Genomic DNA, 25,614 nt, shown 5'->3' with positions numbered 1-25,614 from the left:
CCATTATCAGTTTATAGATCTTGAGACTCTGATTGCCTGTGAAGAATACACTGGTCAGGGTGTGGCTCACACTCCCTTTTGTCTCACATGTACTTACATGCAGATATTTACTTGCATGGGTATGGTCTCATTTACAGTACAAGTATCTTTTTTAATACTTTGCTGAGGTGCACTCAGGTATATGAGGTGATATAAACATTGCTTATTTCATTTTGTTTCTGTTCTTCACCACACAAGTGCCTGAAAGCCTGTGTGCATGTGCACACCTTTTATTTTCTCACAAGAATTGTTGTTTTGCAGTTGTACTATGATTTAAAATCAGTCAAGAAATAGTAGTCCCCTACTCCGTGTTAAACCATTAAGGTTATATCATATCATCAACAGTTCTTCTATTTTTAATAGCAGATATTTCAGTAGACTTGAACATTTTTTATTTTAATTTCCTTTTTCTTTTTACCCTGAGTTAATGAAATATTTTGTACATAATCTTCCAATTGTACAAAATCTAATCTAGCTATAGAGTAATTTAATAGAGTCATCTTTTTAGAGTTTACCAAGTCTTTCATAATAAAGTCAAGGTGATGTATAAAACCCTCACACAAGAATGTGTGTACAGCATTTTAGTCTTACATCTAAAATATCTTACATGTCCTCCACTAACTGTTTTGGGGTTTTCATGCTGCTTAACACCAAATTGTATTGCAGATTGACAGAACACCTCTAATCAAGTTTGTATGTAACCAGGCATTCTTTTATTGTGTTATGTATATTACAAAGCTGAATTTAAATCACAGTCAGGAGTAGCATCAGTTGATAACAATGTCTGCTCATCTCTAGTTATTGCTGTACTTTCGGAGACAAAGGAGAAATAGTTGTTTGGGTTTCTGGCATTGACTCCTTTAATTGGAAAATTGGAAAAGTAGCTTAGAGTTCACATTTTTTTCTCTATCTAAAATAGCTTTAAATTGTCTTCCTAAAATGCCAAATGATCCTGAACCTCTTCTCGTTTCTATGACAACCTGACTGTGGTGTAGTAGTAGGCTGGAGATTCTCTGAAGCTGCGGGTGACTTTATTAAATATTTTTGTTTTAAGAAGGGAGGATGAAAGTGAATTTTACCAGATGAGCTCTCGGATCGTTGTCTTAGTCTTTGGTTTTAAATATGCTGCTTTGCAGCATCTTACCTATTTTCATATGAAACAGCAAGGAAAATACAAAATTGATGAGGCTCAGCTTAGGATACTTCATGCATAGGGAAAGTAATATCTTCAGCCGTTTTTAACTAACAGAAAATTAGCTTCCCAGACACTAGTAGTTGTGCAGTTCTTATTTGTCCAAAAGATACAGCTACTTTTAATTAAATATCATTTTGGGATCAATATGTACTGTTCTTTAGGTAAAACAATTACCTGGAGGCAAAGTTGGCATTTTTTAACTTTTTTTAGTATGGCTTGACACTGAAATACTTTTTTTTTTTCTGTTGGTTTTGGTTTTGGTTTGGTTTTTTTATCCTGCTTTTATGAGCACTCTTCTTCAGTTGAAGAGGTTAATATTACCATGCAGCAGTGAATCTGCACAATCTGTATGAAGAGACAATAGAAGCAAAGAGGTATTGGGAGGTGAAACAGCTGCCAGGCCCTTAATGATGCATTGTGTTTACCACAAGCATTGTTTGCAGACTCAGGACTGGTGAATGGCAGCACAGCACTGTATCAGTTAAACATTTGCTCCTTACATTAAATATTGCAAAATGGTTGGAAAAAAAAGAGTAAACTTGATGGATAGTTCCATTCAAATTTACTGTGACTTCTACTCATTTTGAATTGGGCTCCAACAGGAATCATCCCCTTTACGGCTTTTCCCCTACTCTCTCAGTGCAGAAGTGAACAGACTGGGAAGTGTTTGTGTTTCATTCTGTTTGTTGATGTATTTTTGATGTATTGTAGAAATACTAATAAGGCACTCCTAATTAAATGTATACATGACACATGCAGAGAGTCAGATCCACAGAGGGTGAAAAATAAGAAAACTTTATTGCACTTTCAGCTGAGTGTTCCCAGGATATAAGACCTGCAAAGTAGGTCTCTAAATTTTCCCTAATTGTAAGAACCTTTAAAGCCGAGCTCCTTTACCAGGAACAGAAGAGTATTGCTATTTAACTCTTCTGTTTTGTTTGCCTCTTCCAAACTCAGCTACGTTTTTGCTAGAGTGGCTTTAGTCAGTCTGTATTCACATTAGATCATTACATACTGGACCTCGTTGCAGTAAACTGAAAATAATATGCTTGGAAAATACTGGAGATTTCTGCTACCATTTCAGCAGATCTAGTTCTGATGAATGACATTATATTTTAGAAGGTAGATTAAAGGCTGAAATCTTACCAGGTAGCCATGATGCTTGTGTATATCCTTTGTAATTAAAATATACCAAAGTTGCTGTTAGGAATATCACATGAAGGACATAGGGTAATGGCCTGGTATACAGGCTGCTCTAATCATCAAAGGTTGCAAGCAAGCCATTTTAAAGCAATGATTGGTGTTATGTGTATGTTAAACTTCTTTGAGTGCAGGTACTCTACAACATTTTTGGTGTTCTACATTGATCAAACTATGCCTGCAGTTAAATTGGTGAAGTGTGCCAGTAAATGTTTGTATTAGTAAGGGTGTTTGTCACTGTTTTCAGTCTATCAGTCCATTGAGAACAGGTAGTTTTAATGATGATAATGGGATGCAGAGTGCATCAAAATCTCTCTATAATTCACCCTGAGTTATGGGAGCAGAGACAAGGAAATAATATTTTGTTAAGACAATAAAAGTAGAAATGTCAGAATGTCTGTAGTGTCACTACAGAAATGTCTGTAGTGTCAGAAATGAAATATTTAGAGCTCTGGCCTAATTCCAAACAACATCTCCATGTTGCTGATGGATAGCTCATTCAGGGCTTTGTCTGCACTGCCAAAGAATGACAATTGAAGAGAAAATGAAAGTAAGAACAAGGTCATCCACTTATGTGAAGATGATTTGGCAAAGAATAGCCAAATAAGTATGTTTTCCTTCTAGAAATGTGAATAAAGGTGTCTGACAAAGGCAGAATCCCCACACAATCTGTGCAATGCCAAGAAACTGGAATTAAATAGTTCAGACCATGGATCTCTAAAATCTAACAGTCTTTCAAATTAATTCGAAGTCCATAAAATGAGAGGTCCAAATCTCTACAGAGGGCTTTAATTTTCATTCTTCAGCCCAGTCCTACCATCTCTAACTTGGTAGACACATCAAGGAGCTGTAAAAAGCTGAAGGACCGGTAGCAGCAGCTTTTCACGAGATGCTCTTCTCAAAGAAGGATGGAGCAGCTTTGTCCCTCAGGGTACAGCCCAAACATGTTGTGTACTGTTTTCACTTACTGTCAGTAAAACAAAGGTCTCGAAGCAATATAAAGATCAATGCAAAATTCCCTGTTTTCAGGGGTGAGTTGGTTTCTGGAATGAATCAATCAGAGATTGCTTAAGTAGGAAAATTTCTTCCCAAATTGCTGATCTTTTATTAAAGAAATGCTTGCAGCTATCTCTTTTAGAAACAGAAACATCAGATGTTAAAGAAAATAGCTTGATTTGCATTGAATAGTGCTACCTTTCAAAACCTACCACAACAAAATAAACTGACATTGTGGCTGTTGATAATTCAGAGCAGCTTCAGGGAAGGAATATATCTACAGTAAAAATGTTAAACCAAAATGTTATTATTAAATGATGAAAGCAGAGTTACTCAGTTGTTGATCCTGCAAAAGCTTTAAGCTTCATAATCTGCACAGGGGGCTATGCAGACATGAACATATATAGGTGTGCAACTCCTATTTATAGATATACCTATGTGTGCCATAGTTTATTTTAAAATATATATTACCTAAACATTTGTACTCATTAGATAGCAGGTGGATTTTACCAGCAACATTGTACTGGCTGGCCTAAGGTGACTCTCCAGAGAATTTTGTAATATTCACAGCTGTCAGTTTTTTTAGGCTATCTGGTATTTTACAGTGTCTGTCACCATTTAACACATGCCTGAAAACAACAGCTTTTGCTCTCAGTTAAACAGCAGTTGTACTTTCAATTGATATGAACCATTATCTTCTGAATTACAGGGGAAAACACCTGTATTATCAAAGAATCTGTTTCTATCTATTATCAAAGAACAGTTCTGTTTGGAAGGAACCTTTAAGACCATCTTATTCCAACCTCCCTGCCACAGACAGGCACACCTGCTAGAACAGGTTGCTCATGGCACATTACATGGCATACAGTAGGTTGCAAAGTGAATGTAAATGGTATCCTCCCCTAAGAAATGCCTTTTTCTTCACACACTTGACACAATATATTTATTTAAGGTGTCTGACACCGGGGCAAGTCTTAATTTCAAAATGTCAATCTACAAAGTTTAGTGTGAAGCATTTCTGCTGTTCTTTATTCCAAAGAAAGCTATCTCAGTAGAGCAAAGTTAAGCAAAACACGTGAATTACTTCCTTTTTTAATACCACGCATAATTCATATTTGAGACAGATTGCTGAACAACATAATTGAATTGAGGAGCTCTGGAGGATTCATAAAAGAAATGCATGAGACCTTCCAGAGTTACATTAGATATGTAACATTTGCATAAACCTGCACACTCAAGATCATGCACTATTTGAAATTCAGAATACCTTTCTCCTAAGCTGGTTATTTCAGAGATGATAGTTCAGAAGTAAAAATATGGTTTGTCTTCAACAGCTGACTTTTCAAATATCCTAAAGTATTGGGTTAACTAATAGAACCTAGAACAATCCTCCCTATTATTCAGCCAACTTATAAATGTAGAGGAATAAGGACTAAGATGGAGGGGTAGCATTGAAATGAAAGCCACGAAGCTAAAAATCCTCATCTTGGATGTGAATAAAACAGCTGGTGAAATTCTGATTCTTTGACATAAACTTCCAAATTCTTTTACTTCAGTAGGACCAAGTGATTTTCATGAATTTTGATTTTTTGATTTGAATTTTCAATCTTATGTCTTTACAATATTACAAATATTAAAATATTATGTATTACAAATAATACAAGCACTAAAAAACCAGACTCCTGACCTCTTAACTGAGATGAGAGGTTGCAATTTAAGTTGGAATTGCAAGCATATTTCCACACCAAAACCCTCAAAATACTTACATGTTGGGCATGATATATATGGAGCTAAGGCTTTATGCAACTCTAGTAATTTTGTAAGAATTGTCTACTCTGTTGATTTAAAATATGAGAAAACATGGTTTTCCCATCAAAATAGGAATCCAGATAATCTGTTTTCCTCTGTGAGAAACCTTCTGTGCACTGCTTTTTAAAAGAGCTGATTTAAATAGTGGTATCAAATCCTACAAAACAAATGTCTTAAGAGAAACTTTGTATATATAAACAGCTTCATGTAATACTGGTTCTTACATTATGTCCCTTATATTAACAGTCTATAAATTTATGCAGCTTATTATTAGCTACTTTAGCGTGTAGAACCAAAATCTAAACCCTGCTCAGCACTCCTTCTGCCACAATCAAGCCATTACAAGCTGAACTTCTGCATATACTGTTGTATTTTCAGTTTAAAGGTTATTATTTCTTTGGTAATTAAGTTTTACTGGTTTTGCTCAATTTGCATTAATGACAGTAATTATTGGTAATATTATTCTGCCAAGTGTATCGCCTCTTGTGTACCCAAAAGTTGAGCTAGTGATAATTCATCATGAGCATTGGAAAGGACAGATAATAGAATATGAATAGCTTATAAAAAAACTGCTCTTAAGTTTTTCAGTGATAAATTTTAATGGGGACAAATAATTAGAGCGATTACCGCAGCAAAAAAGTCTTTAAAATTCCATTTGCTTCTGCCTTCTGCGTTGAAAAATAATTTGATTTTTCCATAAACCATAATACTTTGACTGCACAAGATCTATATTGAATACTGGTAGATAGAGGTAGAATTGGAGAGACGTGGTGTGTTTTCCATATTTTTTTTCCTATGGTGTGTTTGACAGCACAGTCTTATCAAAATGCTCTGGTGTGCAGTGAGATGGAAGATATTTCTTAAAACCCAGCAAATTTTTTGAACACATCCCCACAGCAAAGTTCCTCTTTAGTATAGTCAGATTCACCCCTAAAAACATTTTTACTTTTTGCTTTTTTACTCTCTAAGGCATCTTTCTCTGTCTCATTATCAGTTTTATAACATGAAAAGAGACAGACTAATTGGAATATTTGGCTTCTGAGAGTATCGTGAGAGGGAAGAGGAATGCTGAAAAAAATTGAAAATGGAACATATTAAGATGATTAAAAAAAACCAGAATGTGGCTAATAGTAGTTAAAGGGGGCAAGCAGTGAGGTAAATTAGACACTCATAGACTAAGAGTCAAGATTTTTAGCAGTCAATGAAGCTTGCAAGTTTTTCTGTCGTGTTTTGGGGAGCAGAATATGCTGCCCATGGATCCAGAGAGGCTATGAAATGCTACTAGTTCAAAGAACTCTTGCTTAAGTCTTCTCCACAGCTCCTCTAGAATTATTTAAGCTGCTACATCATAGACTGTGTAAGGAGAATTTACATCTCTTGAATGGACTTTTCAGTTACTTTTTATTATTCAGTTATAAAGTGTTAATAGTACCTTGGTAGCTATGTTTCATTTTCTTGATTTTTTTGAGGGGTTGTTCTGCAGCTTTTAAATATTTAAAAGAAAGATCACATCTTGGAAATATTTTGTGTGATTGTTTCGTTCCCTTCAAGAGAAAAACTATTGTATGTAAAAAATTTTGTGAATCTAGATCCGGCTGCTCGAGCCAGGCACGATGGGAGCAGGTGCTCCACAAGCTTTTCCCTACAGCTCTGCCAACAGAGCTCACTTCAGTCCAGCCAAGCTCTTCTCATCTCATTACAGTTCCTGGGCAGCCTGGTAACTGGGCTAGCTTTCTTCTATGTTGATAAAGAACGAATTGGACTAGATTGAAGCCATTTAATTCATTTCACTTCTGAAACACGTGCACCTGGGTATTGTCACGGCCCCAAGGGCAGCAGGTTTTAAATGCCCTGACCAGCTTCACCTGCCCTTGGCTCCCACCTCCACTCCCTTCCTTTCTATTTGAGCTTAGATCTGCTTCCCTGGTCTCTGTCACAGATGTGCCCTTCTCTGTCTCCCGTGTAGATCATGTGGCCTGTCCTCTGTGCTCCTGCTGCCTTGCCTCTGCTGCTCCTTGAGAGGTATGTCTTTACAGGGACTCCAGAACTTTGCAGTTGTATACAGAAAGCTCAGAAATGCTAGAGAACCTATACAAACATCATTCTGATATATAGAAGTGGAAGACACTTCCCACAGGTAAGTAGTTGCAGCATTTTATTTACTTTGTAACCCTTGAGGTAGTTTTGAATATATAAGCTTAAAGTCACTAAGTCAGCATTGTGAAAGAGTCGTGTGGCTCAGGGCACAAATTCAGTCTTAATCCCCTTGTTGCACATCTGCTGTTAGTGAAGTGGATTCACAGGAGAAAACAGGCAATTAAAAGTTGTTAGTGTTGATTTTATACTGAGAATTCATCCGATATCTGTCTAGTTCAAGCTTTCTGTATTTACATCTATTCAGAAAACAGGCATTCTAATGTGGGAATGAAAAACATTTGTATCATACTTGGTCATATATTTCTGTGCTTTTACTGTAAAATAAATGCAATTAATCTTTTCTCCTCAAGCACTTGTGAAATCCAAAAAAAAAAAAAAGAAAAAGAAAAAAAAGAAAACTGTCTTAAGTACTTGCTGTTAAGATAAGCTTGCATTTGTCTTTTGATTGTCTCCTTTTTCTCCAACAATACTGGCTTCCTGCAGTGTAGTTCCTTTTAACTCAGTATATTTTGTACTTGGCTATTAATTATACCCTCAAGATGCTAAAAGCCTTGGAATCTAAATATGCAGTTTTTGCTCAGTATTAAAAAACCCCATGTGCTCGAGAAGGAAATCACAGAACAGGGCATTACTCCCAGGCAATAATTTTGGCATTCTTATATGCCCTGTTAGTCTCACCTTCTGGTGTGCTTAGTCCTCACAGCAAAAAAGAGAATGGCAAAATAAAACTAATGTTTATGTGGCCTTACTCTATCCCTTCTTTCAACATCACTGGGCAGACTGGTGCTTCTTAAACTGAATTCGTGTTAGTTTTCCATGAAGCTGTGTGTTATTTGTTTGAGAAAACCCAGCCGGAAATCTCAAACTGTAGCAATTTCACACCTGCTCCTCCCCCAGCCCTAAGTTTGTTAATCAGCACAAAAGCAATGTTTCCAAACTCAAGTGTTCAGAAAGTGCCCTGTGCAGAGTTTCTTGCAGGTGTTCATCACAGGAGGTGGCTTAATGATATTTCTTAGCTAGGTCCTTTTAAACCATTCTATTTTGAAATCTCTTCCCATTATTCCTTTAATTTCTGATAGTGTAGTTTACTGCAGTTCACATGAACCAGTGCCAAAATAGATGTAAATGTGCTCAGTTCTTTTTGTTTTGATATCCTCTTGAAGATTTCATTTTTAATCAAAACTATCCTTCCTAAACCTCACCTACCTTCTATTTTTTTCCCTAGATGCCTCATTTGAGGTCCACTGAACTCAGAGCAAAGTGTTTCACTGTATTGTAAAGGCTTTGAATCAGCTTTCAATACTATATTTCACGTGGAAAAACAAATGCCAGTACCTTTTCTCCTTTTCTTTTTTTTTTTTTTAGAAAAAAAGGCCCACACGTGCTTTGAATAATGTGCATTCATTGAAACCGTACAGTGCCTTGCTGAATTCAGTTGTATATTGGGTAATTGAAAGTAATTATTTCTTTCAGGTCAGAAAGCAACCTTCAGTGGATGTCTAATGTTCTGTGTTGAACTGTTAAATGTTAAATACAGTAATTTTTGTATCGTAGAGCATTTTTTGTAAACAAGAGCCAAACTGTTTTTCAGCATGAGGGCTTTTGTTCTGTTTTTGAAAAAGAACTCTCAGAATTAGTTATAGACCCTGAGGGGGAAAAATCTGGCTCTTGTAATGTCTTAAAACTTGGAGCAGCTGTCCATGGTAGAACTGTGCTTCTGTAGGGAGTGTCCTGTATGTAAAAATAGGAGTAAATACTTTTGAATCCTTTTCTTCCTGTGGCATTTCTCTGTCCCCAAGTATGGTCCAGGCACAGGTTGCAGACTAAACTGGAGTCAACACATCTCAGGTGATTCCAGCAAGTCATCTTTATCAGATATGTTTTGCTTATAAGAACAAGTACTTGTTTATAAGCAACGACATTCCAAGAAGAAATGGGTGGAATGTAGATTTAGATACTTCTTCAGTTGCCAAACTGACCCATTATCAGATAAATGACAACTTTAAATGCCATTAAATTAGAACTTATCAGAGACTTCATAGCACTTTCTCTTTACAGGTCTTATGTGTGTAGGCCTTTTCAGTTTCCTCAAAGTACTCACATTATTTTTAGATTACCTTTTACAAATATATTTTCCTCTTTATTTGTAAACTGTTTGCTGCTAACAAATAACTAGTGATGGTCATTGCTGGTGTCATGGGATATTGATTTTGCTTTTGGAATGGTTTACTCAGGTTTTTTTAATACAAGAAAAATTATTAATGTCTGAAAACTTTTATTACAAGTTCTTTCCTTAAATGAATCACTGAAATTCACAAAAAAATCAATAGTGTTTTGGATAGCCAAAAAAAAAAAATAACCAGCAAGGTCTACTAGTGCCTTCAGATCTCCTTCTGGTTTAATAAAAGTTAACTTGGAGCAAATACCTTGGAAAGTAAAAAGCAATCACTATAGTTAACCTTTGTGTAATTTCCTTTCATGATGACTTTTTAGTCCTTCAGTTCTAACTATGCAGTTAACAGAAGAAAGAAGTAAAGGGCAATTGGTTTCCTGCCAATAACCCAGGGGTCGAAATTTCAGGCAAATTAGATAATGAACAAAGTCCCTAAAGCAGACCCACAGTAAAAATGGAATTTAAGAACTAATAAAAGGCATTTATAACATTATGCACAGGAATTGGAGGTACTTTGAAAAAACCAGCATTCTTTCAATTAGACACTATTAGAAGGCATAAATGACAAAGTGATCCCTTTGGGGAAACAGTCTGCAGTCTGGCTTTGAAGCAGCCACATTTGTCCACACATGTACTTTTGAATTACAGCTTTTAAAATCACAATCCAAGGTCAAGGAAGGAGTATTTTTGTTTCTTGGAGCTACAAGCCCTGTGCATTGAACAGTGTCTTTAAATAGGGTAAGCAGAGATAAACACGATTGCTTAACTGGGGTCCTCAGTTTTAAGTTATACAATATGGCAACAGATGAGCCATGGTAAAATTACAGTATATTTCTTACTTAGGTGGTTCTTGTGTATGTGCTTTAATGGGGTTTGGGTTTTGTTGGTTTGGGGGTTTTTTTTTAGGGGGCTGGGTTTTTTTGGAATTTTTGGGGGGAGGGGGTGGAGAGGAGGCTCTTGTGTTTATTGCTATGAGTATGTTCCCTTTTGTGTGATTTCTAGGGTTTGCATTGCAAGGCATAACTGGTAGCAGTGAAAAGTATGAGTTTAATTGTCTGACTTGATTTTTTTAAATCTAAAATGTGACCACATGGGTGTAAGCTTGATATTTTTAATATTTAATATATTTAATATTTTGGTTCCATAACTATCAGTGATTCGGTTTATTACAGCAGACTTAATGGGATCAGAATAGCATTTGTTTGCAGAATAACATGATGTCTGGTCTAATAAATGACCTGAAGAAAGACAATGTAAGTCTCTTCAGTTCTGACCGTTTTGCCCTGATTATGTGACATGGCACTGCTATAATACAAAGTTCAAACACACCACCAGCAATGAGTCTGATTATCCAGGCCCTAAGTCATTTCATTTAGATTCAGTTTCAAGTAAGAAATGTTATCAGATTTCTAAGAAATTCTAGGAGGGGAAGTTCCTTTCACTTGAGGGTCAGCTGTGGTCTTTCTGGTTTATAGGACTGAAATATTGCCCAGTATGGCACCACAACCCCAAGTGAAGAAAAGTTGTGCTTGGGCTTAAACTGAGGTCCTGCTGTGGAAAAAGAGACGAGGTGGAAGAGAGAGAAACAGCTCTATGCTGTTCTAAGGCAGAAATGAAGTCTTACTTGGTTTTTACTCTTCATCCACCACTCACTGACATCTGCACTGTCTAAAACACTACATTGACTCTTGCATTTACTGCCTGAGCTGAGTGCCCTGCACTGTGGGAAACTCACAGAACTTACTCAGCAATCAAGATGTATACCAAATATGGGGAAAGCAATTACATTATAATAATGCAATATAAAAAATTAAGGTCATATTGACTCCAATGAATTTGAATAATTTAATACCTCTGAAAACCAATATCACACACCTATTGAAACATTCATTACAATAAATTGTTGAGGCTATATAAAAAGCTTATAATCCAGCATGAATATTAACAGCCTCTATTTCTCAGACAGCTAGAGAACAATTAGAACTGATGATTTTGTATGTAATATAGAAATTACATTCATAATGGGAGTAAATTTTTTATTGCAGTGAAGATGTAAAAACCAGATTTCTACTGGCAATTATGAATCGCAGCAAGGTACAGTGTACAGAACAGTTTCTTCCTAAGTTAATATCATTAGCTTTTGGGTTTTTTTGTTTTTTGTTTTTTTTTTTTTGAGGAGTTGCAATGGTTTTTATGGCCTATTTTTAGAGTTCTTTTGCTTTAAAACTAAACAAATAAATAAAAATCGCTGTTGTTTCACACTTCGACATTGAGCCTTGGGCATTTGGGTGTTTGCTGTGTATGGCTTGTTAATGCACGTCAACAGAAAAATACATTCTGTATATAAAATTCACTTCCAGTATTGACTTATGGAAAGCATAGCAAAATGCAGTTCAAGACACGAATCTTAGTGATTTTTTACAACTTTGTGACAATTCAGTGCAGAGTATCAGAACTGTTGTAAAACCGTGTGCTCCATACATACCCCAGTAAGTGAAAATGAGCACAGAGAGACTGGGAAACTCTGACAGTTCACAAAAGGAATATTACTTACAAATACACCATGTCTCTGATTATGATTCCATTAAAAAAAAAAAAAAGGGAAGAAAAAAAGGAAAAGCAACTAGAAAGGTTTGTCTGTCTCACTGCCTTAGTAGCTGGGCTTATGCAGAAGTCAGTCTTTATAATATTCATTTTAAGAACAGGTGACACTTATAATTTGTTTTTGCTATTCAGGATGAAAATGCATAAAACAAACCAGAAGAAAATTTTTCTCAAATATGTGAAAAAGCACACCTTTTTCATGAATGATTTATGGCCATTTAGGAATCTGCTTAGTGCTTAAAAATTACTTGGGAAAGTGATTTCCCAATAAAAATATCAGTCATAATAGGTTCTTCCTTTCCATCTGATGATCTGAATGATGCAGGTCATCCCAGAGGATGCCAGTCTGTGATGTAACAGGCTGTGGCTAAAGGAGTAGCTTTGTTGTCTTAGAAGGGGCGGCTGTTCCAGAGGGAATGAACTCTTTACTCTTCATGCAAGAACCTGATGCTCTGGTGCAAAAGGTTTTAACCAATGAAATCTGTCAGTTCAAACCCTTCTATAAAGATACTGCCTTATATTGATAACATACTTAGGGAAATATAACTGAGTTAAAATGAAGGCTTTATTTTGCCCTATTATAGGAATCATATAAATGGAAACAAAGAGGATGTATTGTGCTTTGCTTTTGTGGAATATGTCTTGGTGTTTTCACAAGAAAATAATGAAGATGTCCCAGAAAAGTCAGTTTCGTGTGGACAATTATTTCAGTAAAACAAGATCTCCTCAAGCACAAATAAAGTTAAATAAAATTAAATCTGAATGCAATTTGATTAACACTTGTCAAGGGAAGGGGAAAAAATAAAAATAAAAATTTCTTCATTTACGGGAAGTACTAAACATATGGACAATGAGACAATTCCAGTAAATTAGCAGCCTGGTTAATTCATCAAGAATTCATCTCTTGGGTAATTGCTGAAACTGAAAATGTTGACAGCCTATTACTGAAATCTCTGTAGGATCCTAATGTAGAGTTGAGGGATTTTTCTGTTAAGCTGAATGACTCCCTAGAGTCAAAGAAAAGAAGAATGTTGGCTGCCACCCTGTAATTTTCCAGGAAAGTGTTCTTTACCATTAAATTGTAAGAATATAAGGAAGAATTTTAATTTAGAAAAGGCTATCTTGACATTAGCCTGAGATCTAAATTTCTAAGTAATTGGATGCTAGATATCTGCAATGTTTTGTCTTTGAAAAGTTAGGGTTTGTGTCTATTGCCCGGAAGAATCACATGTATTTTTAGTTTCTTTTTCCAACAAAATGTGTCTGTGAGATAACTGCATGATAAAAAGTGCTCAGGTTGTGCAAAGTGAGCCTCTCTGCAAAAGGAAGGTCAGTAATGTGAAATATAGTTAATTCACTTTCTTATTATCACCATCTGTAATAAACAGTATCTATCACAGCAATAGCCAATGTGGCAGATACTGTGCAACTTAAAAAATGTATACAGGTGGGGATTTTTTAATAGTTTTTTATCAATATCTTTCATTGCTGCATGTTTGTTTTGTGCTCATCTAATTCTTTCTGTTGTTGCTATGTATCTTTCGGATTGCAATCCTGACAGTAAATGACAGTGTAGGAGCCAAACTGGAGTGCAATTTAAATTTCCAGATCCATAAGTAAAGGAGTTGTCAGAACAAAGTTTGAAAGTTAATGTATTTTTCTATAAATAATGCAATTCTATCTTATAGTGTAATTTTCGACAGTATTAATCTTTAATGATCAATTATTTCCACATTTCTTTTAACCATAGTTCTACACAGGAAGAAACCCCCAAACTAAACAGTTGCAAATGGTATCTGATATTCCCACCTCCTCTATCACCATGCCCTTTCTTCTTAATGCCTGCCCAATATCTTCTGTCTAGGAGGACACTTTATGGATTAAAAAAAAAAGAAACAAACCCCTCAAATCAGTAAATTGGAATTAAAAAATATGGTTCAGTAGCACCGAGCATGGCAGTTTAGATAAAAATTTCTTGTGTACTTCCATTGCAGAATGGTCAGGTTTGAGAGACTCAAAAAAACCATTAAGACTTAGTGTAGGGTTTTTTTCTCCTGAAGTTATTCAGCCCACTGGAGAGTAATCTGCCCAAGAGATCAATACTTTCCTCAGTGTACTTGACTGACTTACCCTTCCAGACATAACTAGAAGAAAATAAAAACCACAGACAGCTTCCAAATCCAACTGGGCCATAAATGAGTCAACATGTCCATTAAGGTACAATGACTTTCCATCTATTCACATCTAAAGTAAATTCAGATTAAAACCAGGAAATTGTTAACTCTGTGTTAGGTGACACTAATTATACACCACACTACCACACAGTAAGCTATTTTTACATACTATTTTCTGAAACTTCATTTTTGGTCTTCTTGCCACGAAACAAGTATATCTTAGATGATGTTTGAATAAATTAAAATCTTACTAGGGAGAATACTATTAGTGAATTGAACATATAATTCAGAGTATAAATTTTGTAAGATCTTATATCCTTATCACTTTACAAACATGATTATCCACGCCTTTTCCATCTCTAACTGCTCTTAGCTCATGGTTTTAAAACCTGTATTCACGGGAAAAAGAAAACCAAACACCTTAGGGATCTAACTATGCAGGAATTATTTCAAAACTTCAGTGATAATTCCTGAGAAATGCTGGGGGTTGTCAAGACCACACAGTTGTTTCCTATTCAGCGAGTTTTTTCCATTCATTGAGCACACACAGTGAGACTTTACTCTTACAGTGGTGTGCTGAGGACATGGCTTTCCACCTAGTCAGAACTGGTGTCTCTGTACTTGTCACATTGTGTCCAAAAGCTGTATGCATGAACATGCAACATTAACAAATAGATTGCTCTCAGAAGGCCTTGGTAGGTAAAGAAAAAAAAAAAGTCTTCTCTAAACAGCTCCGAGCCTCAGCTCTGACCACATGCAGGTATTTCTGGTGTCTCTGTACCACTCATACAGGTAATTAGAAGAACTATTTGGTTGTCTTCTCATATTGTAGCCCACAGTCATTCTGAACTATACACAGTCCTAAACCCAATGTGGGAACCAAGTCTTACTGCATGATCTGAGGTAGGATGTGTTCCCTGCCTTTTTAATGAAAGCTGGCTATCATAGCTGAATGGATAGTGATTAAATATAACATTCCATGAACTAACTACTGAAGTGATTTCAAATGGCTTAATTCAAATGGTGAATTATTTAATTCCTAGAAAAATGAGTAATGAATTAGCTGTCTATATATGCTCAATTACCATCCAAAATTCAGAATAAGATCTCATTAATGATTTCCTCAGATCCTTGCTATTTGCATTTAGCAAAGCAGTGAAATGAAAGTAATAATTTGGAATGGGTAGCACATACCCAAGTCGCCTGTGCCTTTATGCTGCTGCACCAAATCTACTCTGATGTGAAGGAGAGGAAAGAAAACAGAGTGGGAAGAGCAGATATCTCAATTGACTGATATACATGAATGATGCAATGATTTCCCAGTAAAAAAATAACAGAAATAATATCTAGCAATTCTTTGTAACGTGCTACTAAGAAAATAAAGTTCTTATATTTTGCCTTATAGCTCATTATATTCTAATCTGGTGTGTTCTGAATAATTGAATTCCCCAGTGGACTAATTTACACTGATAGATATGTTAGGTATTTTGAACTTGATTCCAGGATGTTGATTGTTTTCTGTCTTGGGATGTGATGGTTTAAGTATAGATAATATTTCTTCCAAATCATATGCTGTCCTAATTTTTGTGGGGAAGAAACATTAAGAGTCAACAACTGTGATACAACGTTGAGAGGATATAGATTTACTGAACTATGTTGGGCTTGAAGAGGGAGAGGTGAAAAGTAGCACTTCCTTGAAAGACAAATAGGATGTTAACTGTATGTGTTGTGTCAGAACCTGTTGTGTTGGACTTGTAGCATTCTTCTACTGAAAAAGCTTTTACAGTAACTTTACCTATGTTACTGACTGTGCTGTGAGTAGAAACACTGAATCTATCCATAAGCTGCTATCAGATAATCCATCTGCTTCATGCATGTAAAAATTTTCAAATGAGAAAAGCCACAAAGCTTTGAAATGGGAGGCAACATTACTCTTGCTTAAATGCCCTCTGTGGATTATCTGTTGCAGAATGCCTGCTAATGCAAGACTGTCAATCAGCACTTGAATGGGGACATTATTAGCTCAGAATAGCTACTCATTTTTGGTTGATTATTGTTCCAAATATTTTATCTTCCGATAAATTATTCATGAATTATTACGGTCATCCTTTCTTTAGTTCTAAAGAATTGATAATACCTGACAAGTGACCAATCTTTTGAGTTTTCTTCATTGATCACTGTACAGTGTTTTGTATTCCACCAGCTCATTTCACCTTTTCTTGAAGGAGATGCATGGCAGGTCATTTTAAATAATCATTACACAGTAAGTGCTTTACACTTGACAGCGTCAGCTTGAACACCTTACAGGATCGCTGTCATCTCACCGTGACATGTGAGGGAGAGGAGATAAACTTCTGAAGTCTTCTTTAAGTGATATATTTTCTTGGATTTCTACTATTAGTTACTTCAGCTTGTGCTATTACTTGAATCTGTAACAGTGTCACAGATACTTCAACTAAGGACTGACAGTTCAGCCTCCAGGGAGAAAAAACTTGGTGAGTGCTCTGTGGTTTGAGATGATCAGAGGATCACGATCTGAGAGATAAGTACAGGGCTAAGAGAATATGAGATGTGAAATTAGGAAAAGGCTGGGGATAGGAAAATGAATAGGCAAAGTTTGAGAAAGGATTAGAGAGGTGACTGGTGATTTTCACCGGGTGTCATTGAAGATTCTACAGATGGAACATAAACTTGTAAAAGCTCTGCTTGATCTGTTTTTTTCTTTATGTGAACCTGCTTTTACCTTGGTTTTTCTGGTTTGGGAGGAAAAAAGGCGTACCTAAATTTATACCAATGGTAACAAAATGTATTTTTAGGAAAATGAAGGAATGGCTTGATTCCCAAAGGAAAAAAGAACTGTGTTATAGAAAAGAAATGGCCCTATATTATTTTGGGGGGTTCATTATTTTATTAGTAAAATATTTTTTGATTGACCATAAGTAAGTTACTAGATAATGCTGTACAAATATCTTCACCTGGTTGAACAGGGTAGATACTTTTCAATGGAAAATCAATTCATAAATGTTTGTGAAATATCACAAAGGTGCACAGCGTTTTCTTGTAGGTCAAGAAACCAAATGAGATTTGGATCCAGTGGGATGGGATTTCAAACTTGCTTGTTAATTTGAAGACAGGTGCACTTCTTGAAGAAAAACAAGCAGTCTCTTGGAACAGTCCTGTTGTAAAGAAGGTGCTCTACACTTAGTTCTAGAAGTAGATGGTATGTTGTTTTGTGGCTAATGTTGCTTCCAGAAATACCAACCCTTATGCTACATTGCCAAAAGTGCTAATTAACTCTAAGGATGTTATTCTTCCTGGGATGTAGTGCTAACTCCTGTTACTCGTACCTAGGGAGGCTTGTTAAAAACTTTGCTTGACGTGACCACCTGCTGGTGGTTGATTCAGAACGCTGTCACTTACTGTCACTCAAGGCCAGCTTTGATGAGGGTAAACAAAACACACGACAGGAGCAGTAAGGTACTGTCAGACTAACAGTAGCACTGCAGTGTGTGTTAGCTTTTTGCATGGAAATCTTGATGTAATTTCTATTCAAATAATGGATTTGCTTCCCCTGGGATATCGTAGATCCAAAATGTCTTTCACGGACTTTTGCGCAGAAGCTGAAGCCATATTATATGCTTTAAAAGCGACCGGCACATTTGCAATTATTTCAAACAGAAAACATACTGAGAGCCTGCTGAAGTACAACTTTCTGTCCTTTGGGATTCAATTTGCTTAGAAACAAAACATTCCCCTGAAGATAAATAGCAAGAGGCATTGATTCTACTAACTGGAACAACGCTTCCAAATTAATTGAAAAAGATTTCCTAAAACTACTGCAACATTTCTACCAATTAAAAATATGTCCTGATTGGAAAGTTTGGTGCTGAAGGATTATAGTTAGAGCACACTGAAAACTTATTGAATTAACTTTTAATTAAGCTATTTCATATCAAACTATTTTAATTAAGCTTTTTTATATCAGGCTACTTTGTATCAAAGACAAATGCAACATTACTTCAAAGAGTTCATGCTGAACATGAAAATCATTAACATTTAAATAAAGATGTGCCATATGGTTTGGCAGAAACTGGAATACTCAGACATGGGGGCACCTTGCAGCTTCAGTATTTGGAGTCCACTAGTCTAGAAGGAAAAAAACCTTGAGTCTTCAAAGACATTGTCAAACAGATATATTTTGTTTTAATTCATTGGGTAATCCAGTTCTATATAATCACAAAGTATTTCAAATGTTAGATATAAAGGTGGAGGGCAAATTGGGGTTGATTACTGCTAACTACACTGGTAAATAGATCATGAAGGTATAAAATACAGCGATTTTAGACATAGTTTCTTGATCTTGGGAAAATCAAGGGTGGGTAGAAATGAAGAAGGGGAAAGCTGTGTTCTTTGAGAACAAACCATTGTCTGTGTGGAAGTTCTATGCACTGGCTTCTGTCCTTCTGAATTCCAGGACGTTCTTAGATACTAGTGCAGTGATCAAAGTCAAAATCATCTGTGATCAGAAGATACAAAGTGCTTGACTTTTGAAATGGGGCAGTACAGACTATACCTTAGAACACATTTAAATCCTCATGAAGTGCCCATTAACAGGATGTGCTAGGACACTTTCCAAACGAAGGAAAGCTCCATGTAAAGACAAAGTAATAATCCTATACCTTGAAAAACATCTAAACCTGACTCATGGACATTCAGCCTGTGTACCAGGTGCTAACTAGTGTTTCAAGCGCAGTACAATTGCCATCAGCAAAATTATTTCCTCTGCATTCTCAATTCAGATGTCACGATGCCTCATGCAAGTTAGTAAGCATGGATTTCTCTGGTTTGGTTACAAAACAGTCATTTTCTCCCAGGACATGCTAGGCTGGGGTGAGGGTGGTCGCCTGCAATGGCTGGAGTTGTAAGTTAGGAATTTCATTCTTTTATTCAGGAGCACACTTGAAAATGCAGTGTGGTCTTGGTTTGCTTAACTGTTTTATTTTGGAAGTGCCTTCCAATTTTTCTGTAGCACAAATGTTAAAACTAGAATTAATTATTCTGATGAAACCTACAGTGATTATTTTTTTATTTTATTTTTACTTCCCAATTATTATTTTAAGGGCAACTTCTTTTATGTGTACCTTTTTTCCCAAACCAGAGCTAAATTTTTTTTGGAGTGTATAATTTGCTGTTACAGTAAAAAAGTCGTTTCTTTAAATGAAAAATTAAACTGAGGAGATGCTGAACTGTGTGATCTGACTAATAGCATTTATGTTCTGGGCAGTTGTATTGACTAGCTGTGATTGAGGACAGGATGGCTGTTGAGGGGTCCCACAATAAAAGTGATAATAGTCCTCAAAAATCAAATAGCTGTTTAAGGTACAGAATTACATTGGGTTTTTTAATTATTATTATTGTTATTTTCAACTTGTGCACAGCTTTGCATTTGCAGGTCTTACCTGGAGTCTCCAAAGACAAAAGTGCCAACATACAGAGATTTAAAAACAATTACATTAAAAACAATTGTCTTGGTACTTCTGAACTGTCCGGAATTTGGAAGAACTGTAGATCTTATGAGACTCTCTGGTCTCAGGAAGTATGGGCAATTCAGATAAGCTTTGAATAAGCATCAAACATTTTGCTGCTTACTGCTTATCTTCCATTTCAAACTGAAATTTTTTAGGCTTATCTGTCACAACAAAAAGGGAAAGGAGGCAAGGTGCTATCATGGTCAAAAATGTGTGCAACCATCAATAATAAGAGATTTCTCAGTTCTTTTAGACATTTCCTGGTGCCTGCAGCCTAAGGCTAAAAACCAAAAGTAGACAGAACTTTGGTCTGTGTGATTTAACAAAAGCATTTAAAAATATCAGCTCTTATCTCCATAAGTTAGTCTGTGTGAGGAAAAGATAAGATTTCAATTAACTGGAGGTGAAATATTGGTGCAATGTGTTTTCTTCCTTGTTTTTGATTGTTTCTCATTTTCAGAATAGTTAAACATATTTAATAATAACAGTCATCTGAATATTAAGTAATTATTTTAACGTCATCCTAAATTGAAGTATTTTCCCAACAGCTCTGCTTTGACATTTTGCAGTAAGGAGATGTGGCCAAGTAGACACATTGTCAGGAGGAAGTGCTGTAATATTTGGTTCTCAGGTAGGTCACAGTGATGTTATTTTCATGATACCTCTTTCCTATATATGTTTTTATAAATTTCTGTTAAAACAAATTCTGAAGCATTTTCCTTGTTTTGTTTTTTTGGTGTACTTCTCAGGTGTAGAGAATGTGTCTAAAAAAACCCAAAAAGCAGTATCCCAGTCTTTCAGAGTTACTTTCCATCTTCAAAAGAGCAGTTTAAACTCTTCAGTGATATTTATGGTAAAATTCTGTTGTGGTTGGCATTTTGAATTTTGCTTGTTGGGATTTTGTTGGTTTGGTTTTGAATTCTTTTTTTCTTCCTTTTACAAAAAATTTTCTTAAATAACAGAACTATAAATTTTGTTTCCTAAATAATTGAAACTCTGGCTGTTTATTGATAGTGATGATTTTCTATGAGTCTACTCACTTGATGAGATGACTTGCTTCACAATGGTGTTGCTCATTGTAATTAGGATGGACTCAAACTGATCAATAACCTGTGACGTGTTTTTTAGTGTTCACTATTCCCAGTCATCTTAGGCCATGCTTCCATGAGGGTTGTTTTTCCATATGTGCTGTAGAATCACAATTAGGAATGGATAGCTAGGATATTATGCTACATGGAAGGTTTTTTTCAAAGAGGTTCATACTTGAAGATCATCTGAAATTATATTAAAATAGTGACAAGTTTCACTACATAAAGAATCTACAGTATTTGTTACTTTATTTCTTGTTACATAGCTGTAGTAGTTTCAGTTTCCATTTAATTTTAATTTTATTCCTTCTGGGTTTTTTTTTTCTTTTATGTGGAAATATTTATGTGGAAATATTTTATTTGATGTGTCACTGTTGTTCTTAGCCTAATTCTTTCTTCCCTACTGGGTTTCATATTTTACATCCTACCTTAAACTCTTACGAAATCCAGTCAACAGTCAGACAATGCAGTCATGAAGACAGTTAAATCCCTCTCTATAAAAACTTCTAACCTTGTTTTGGAAAAAAGTTTTGGAGTATAAGGTCCTATATGTAATCTTTCATAACTTCTACAGGTTTATTTTCTAATTTTCTAAATCTCTGAAATTATAAGGGTTAAAGTTGACTTTGTTACTATAAAGTTTTGAAATAACCATCCAAGGATGTTTCAATAAGGAGCAAACCTTAAATCTTTTGATACTCATCTGTATGTAGCAAGTGTTACACCGAATATGATTAAGTTCAGTTTTGCTTAGAGAAATAAGCATATTATTAAAAAATACACTGTGTTGCTTGCACTGCTGTGGGAGAGTAATTTCAATCCCCAATATAAAGGCAAACTGCAGTAATATAAGAGAAGTTATCAGAGAAGTTATGGCCATGAGTCAGTTGATGAATTGCATTAACCAATCGCTCCCCCTTGTCCTATAAAAAAAGGAGAAAACCAAAATGTTTGGAAGTTAAGTTTAAATAACAAAAAGTAAGGCCTTCTGGAAGTTGAATTTCTTTACCCTTTTATTCTCCACGTAGTTATTTACACATTATTATTAGGTTAGTCTTTCACCCGTCTGCAGTAAAATAAATCGAACAAAATGCTTCACTCTTGCAGGTTTTCCAAACCTTCCATGACATTTGCAGTTGAACCCTTCCAGTTTCTGCAGCATTTTCATCACTGTGGACATTGGCCACTATTCCAGTAGCAATTTTATCATGGCAAATTAAGGACACAGTGCAGCTGTTTTAGGTGTGCAGTGAAAGCTTAGGCTGAACACCTTCTCCTGCAGTGTCATTGCGAGTTTAGGCTCGAGATTCCCAGGGCTCTTTTTGATATCACTTCTTCCCAGTACAGTTTCTTATCCCTGCAGAACACGAACTGGTTTTTTCTATATATTCTTTTATTATGTATAAAGCTTTATATTTAGCCAAAAACAAAGATTAATGTTTTTTGCTTGTGCCTAGTTTACCATCTGATCAAGATGGCTTTTCATCATTATTATTCCACTACATTAATCTTTGTCTCAATCTTTATTTATCTGCAAATATGACAATTACTTATATAATTTCTTTCCAGTGAAAAAGTCCCTGGTCAGAGTATAAGTTTGGCTATAATCAACAACTAAACTTCAAGGAGCATCTAATTAAAAGTAATATCAGTCTTCAGGATCCTTGGGGCACTTCTGATGTCCTAAAGCAAATATTTAGTTGGAGGTGTTTTTTGTCTCAATTGGTTTGTTGCAAATACTCAGATACCATGCCAAGAACTTTGTGTTTACAGTGGGACGATGTTAGTGATAAGGGGTGTCATTGAGAAGTTCTTCCAGTGTAATGTAAAAGACAACTATCAAAATGACTGTGCAGCTACTCTCTATTCAAAGTTTATTTCCTAACTGAATCCCCCTTAAATTTAAATGCTTATATCTGGCATGAGATTTTTTCTGTTCATGGTCCTTTCAGATGAAATTTGTAGTCACTGGCTTAGCTAAGTTACTTATTCCTCTCCAGAAAGTAAACAAAAGCTGTCCAGACTTGGTTGAACACTTTAACTTTAGGGAAACCACCCCCTCAAAAATAAAATAAAAGGCACATGCAGACTTACTACACATTAACTGATAAAACACAAGTTATAAGATATTTTGCAAATTCAAATTTATTATAATTCATTAAATTATAATAAATATTAAACAGAAGTTGTTTGAACTACATTTTTTATTATTTAATTCCTCTTCAACTTATTTCATCCTATTTCCAATGTTTTATAAAAATATGATTCTAAACACTGCATATTTATAGCTTTTTAGTTAAAATATGAATAGGTTTGAAGGAAAAAAACCTCTTCTGCATAGCAAAGAGCATTAGAAGTGGCAGGAGGAATGTGAATTATTAGGCAGGTCTCTGTATTCCAAGATCTAAAGGATGATTATAACTGACCCATATTATTTTCATTTAGAAGTTTTCACCTTCTTAACTCTATTATTTCTTGTTTGGTTTGAGGATTACTGCTGGTTAAATGTAAAGTCTTCACTGACACACTACCAGTGCTGAACTATATACCACAACTGTGGTGCCAGCAGTTATTCTACCTGATTTTTTAAGTTTATCGTAAATGCCACCTTTAATGAATCTGCTTAACTTCACTAGCAGTGTAAAGGTCTTTTTCGGTAGATTAAATAAATTTTATGCAAATAAATCTCTCTCACTTCCTCATTGTAGTGACCTCAGATGTCTATTTTGCCCTCTGAGGATAGCAATCTATTTAACCCAGCTATAAGTTCTGTTGGAATCTGCTTTGCTAAGAGTTTAATTGCTGTAAGGAGCACTTTAAAAAACTCGAAGGGCCCTGGTATCTTCAAGAGCTCCTCTATATGCTCATTCCTTTGCTTATTTAACTTCAGCAGAACATAACTGGGAGTATGCTGACATATTTAGAGACAGGTACGGAGCAATAAGATCTATTACCACAATTTCCAGGCCAGGATCAATACCTGTAGTAAGGAGACATCGTGTAGGTATCTTTCATTTACTTTCTGCTGTGTCATATTCCGGGCATGGACACAGAGCCAAGCTTTGTGCACAGTAAAAATGAGAGGTAGGCTGTCATGGGGAAAACTGCTCAACTGAAATAAGGTTTGGAGCAGCTTAGTGATTTATTAATTGCATGTTATTAACTGTCAGTGAGCCTGTCATTCTTGATAGTTAGAGTAGCATGCACAAAATGTCAACCAAACACCTACACTTTCGAATCAGAGGTCATGGTGTTGGTGAATTTCTGCCAGTGCCAAACCAGGTTTAGGGGTCTGCACTGTTACCCCATTCCCACTGTAAGATCCCTCACAAATGTTCATGATTCTAACTCCATTTTTTTTAGTCAAGCCAAGTTCAGTTTTATTTACTGTGTGAAAAGTTTAAGGAAATAATAACAACTGGCCATGTCCAAGCATGACAATTCCAGAAAATGACAATAGGCCAGGCTGCTGGGCTGTAACTAATCATGACTCCCAGGGTGTTTCTTTGTAAGAAGGCAGAGGAGTATGGGAATAAGCAGACTGAAGAGTTGGAAAGCATTGGAAACATTGTATGGAATTAAATAAGAATGGAAGTATTTGCTAAATCAGAGTGTCATTGCTGAATGGCCAGGACCAGCACTCTGGGAAGCAGTCTTCCTGCATTCTTACCTGATATACTAATAAGCATGACTGACAATTCCTGGAATTGTTCTTTATAATACTAATTTATGATTATTTATATAGCCTTTGGGTCTCTGCAATCCAAAAAGCTATAGAAATTGCATCAATAGCTTAAATAGTGAGAGTGAACCCACAGTGTTGCAATAATTGGCTGCCTTCTGCTACATACGCCCCACCATCTATGTGCTCTGAAAATTGAAGGTATTAACTAAAATGGGAAGTTATAAAATAATTTTTTTTCTTTCACTTAAAGAAAGAAATCTGGAAACTTGCATGAGATCATTTAATTTCCAAAGAATTTGGAAATTTTATACCTCAGCTGCAGAATGACTGCTAGGAAGACTCCAAGGGACATGCTTTGGGTTCAGCAGCCTTTCTGCATATAATCACTTACAAGATTGGAAGCTTAATTAAATGAGAGATGTAAGAGTTTAAGTGAAACACCAGCAGAACAGAGAAAGACAGCTATAATGGAAATACATTTAATTATCAGTAAAAGGTTTAAGAACATTCTAAATATTTCAACTGTATATTCCTTTGAATAAAGACGTGGCTACTCATAAATGGCAAACATTTGTCAGAGAATGTATTGCTGCAGCAGGTAATTACTGTTAGGTTTTAGCTTGTTGTATACCCAGAATGGTTTTGATTAGCAAGCCTCTAAAACATTCCCAATAGAGAGGACTGTCAATACCACTGATGTGTGTCTTGTACTTTTCTTAGTCTTCGCAATTCTCTCAGCAGTAATATGAAGAGACTGGAAAATGTAAGCATGCACACTGAAACATGCTCTGCTTGTCACTTTTTTCTCTATAACAAGCATTCGAAAAAGGTTATTAATTTTTGTGAGGCTACCATGGTTCTTTTGTCTCTGAAACAATTCACTTTAACATACAATGACAGAATAGTTTTAGCAGCTTCCTGAAAACTGTCAATAACTATTACACTTTCCAGAATTTGATAAATCTA

General features: G+C 35.6%; 1 long non-coding RNA gene across 1 annotated transcript in view; it reads left to right on the top strand.

Moving 5' to 3' along the window:
- The window catches only part of LOC126635602 (uncharacterized), a 205,883-nt gene extending 185,406 nt beyond the window's left edge, over positions 1 to 20,477 (top strand). The window contains exons 2-3 of the long non-coding RNA XR_007627752.1: positions 7,206 to 7,261; positions 20,424 to 20,477. This is a non-coding gene — a long non-coding RNA (uncharacterized LOC126635602). The remainder of the gene's footprint in view (positions 1 to 7,205; positions 7,262 to 20,423) is intronic.
- The last annotated feature ends 5,137 nt before the right edge of the window (positions 20,478 to 25,614 follow it).

Source organism: Myiozetetes cayanensis, unplaced genomic scaffold (genome assembly GCF_022539395.1).
Source record: "Myiozetetes cayanensis isolate MyiCay16 unplaced genomic scaffold, myiCay2020 scf12, whole genome shotgun sequence".
In the NCBI taxonomy this organism is placed as follows: domain Eukaryota; kingdom Metazoa; phylum Chordata; class Aves; order Passeriformes; family Tyrannidae; genus Myiozetetes; species Myiozetetes cayanensis.
Note: the sequence above shows the minus strand (reverse complement) of the source record. Positions and strands in the feature narration are given on the sequence as shown.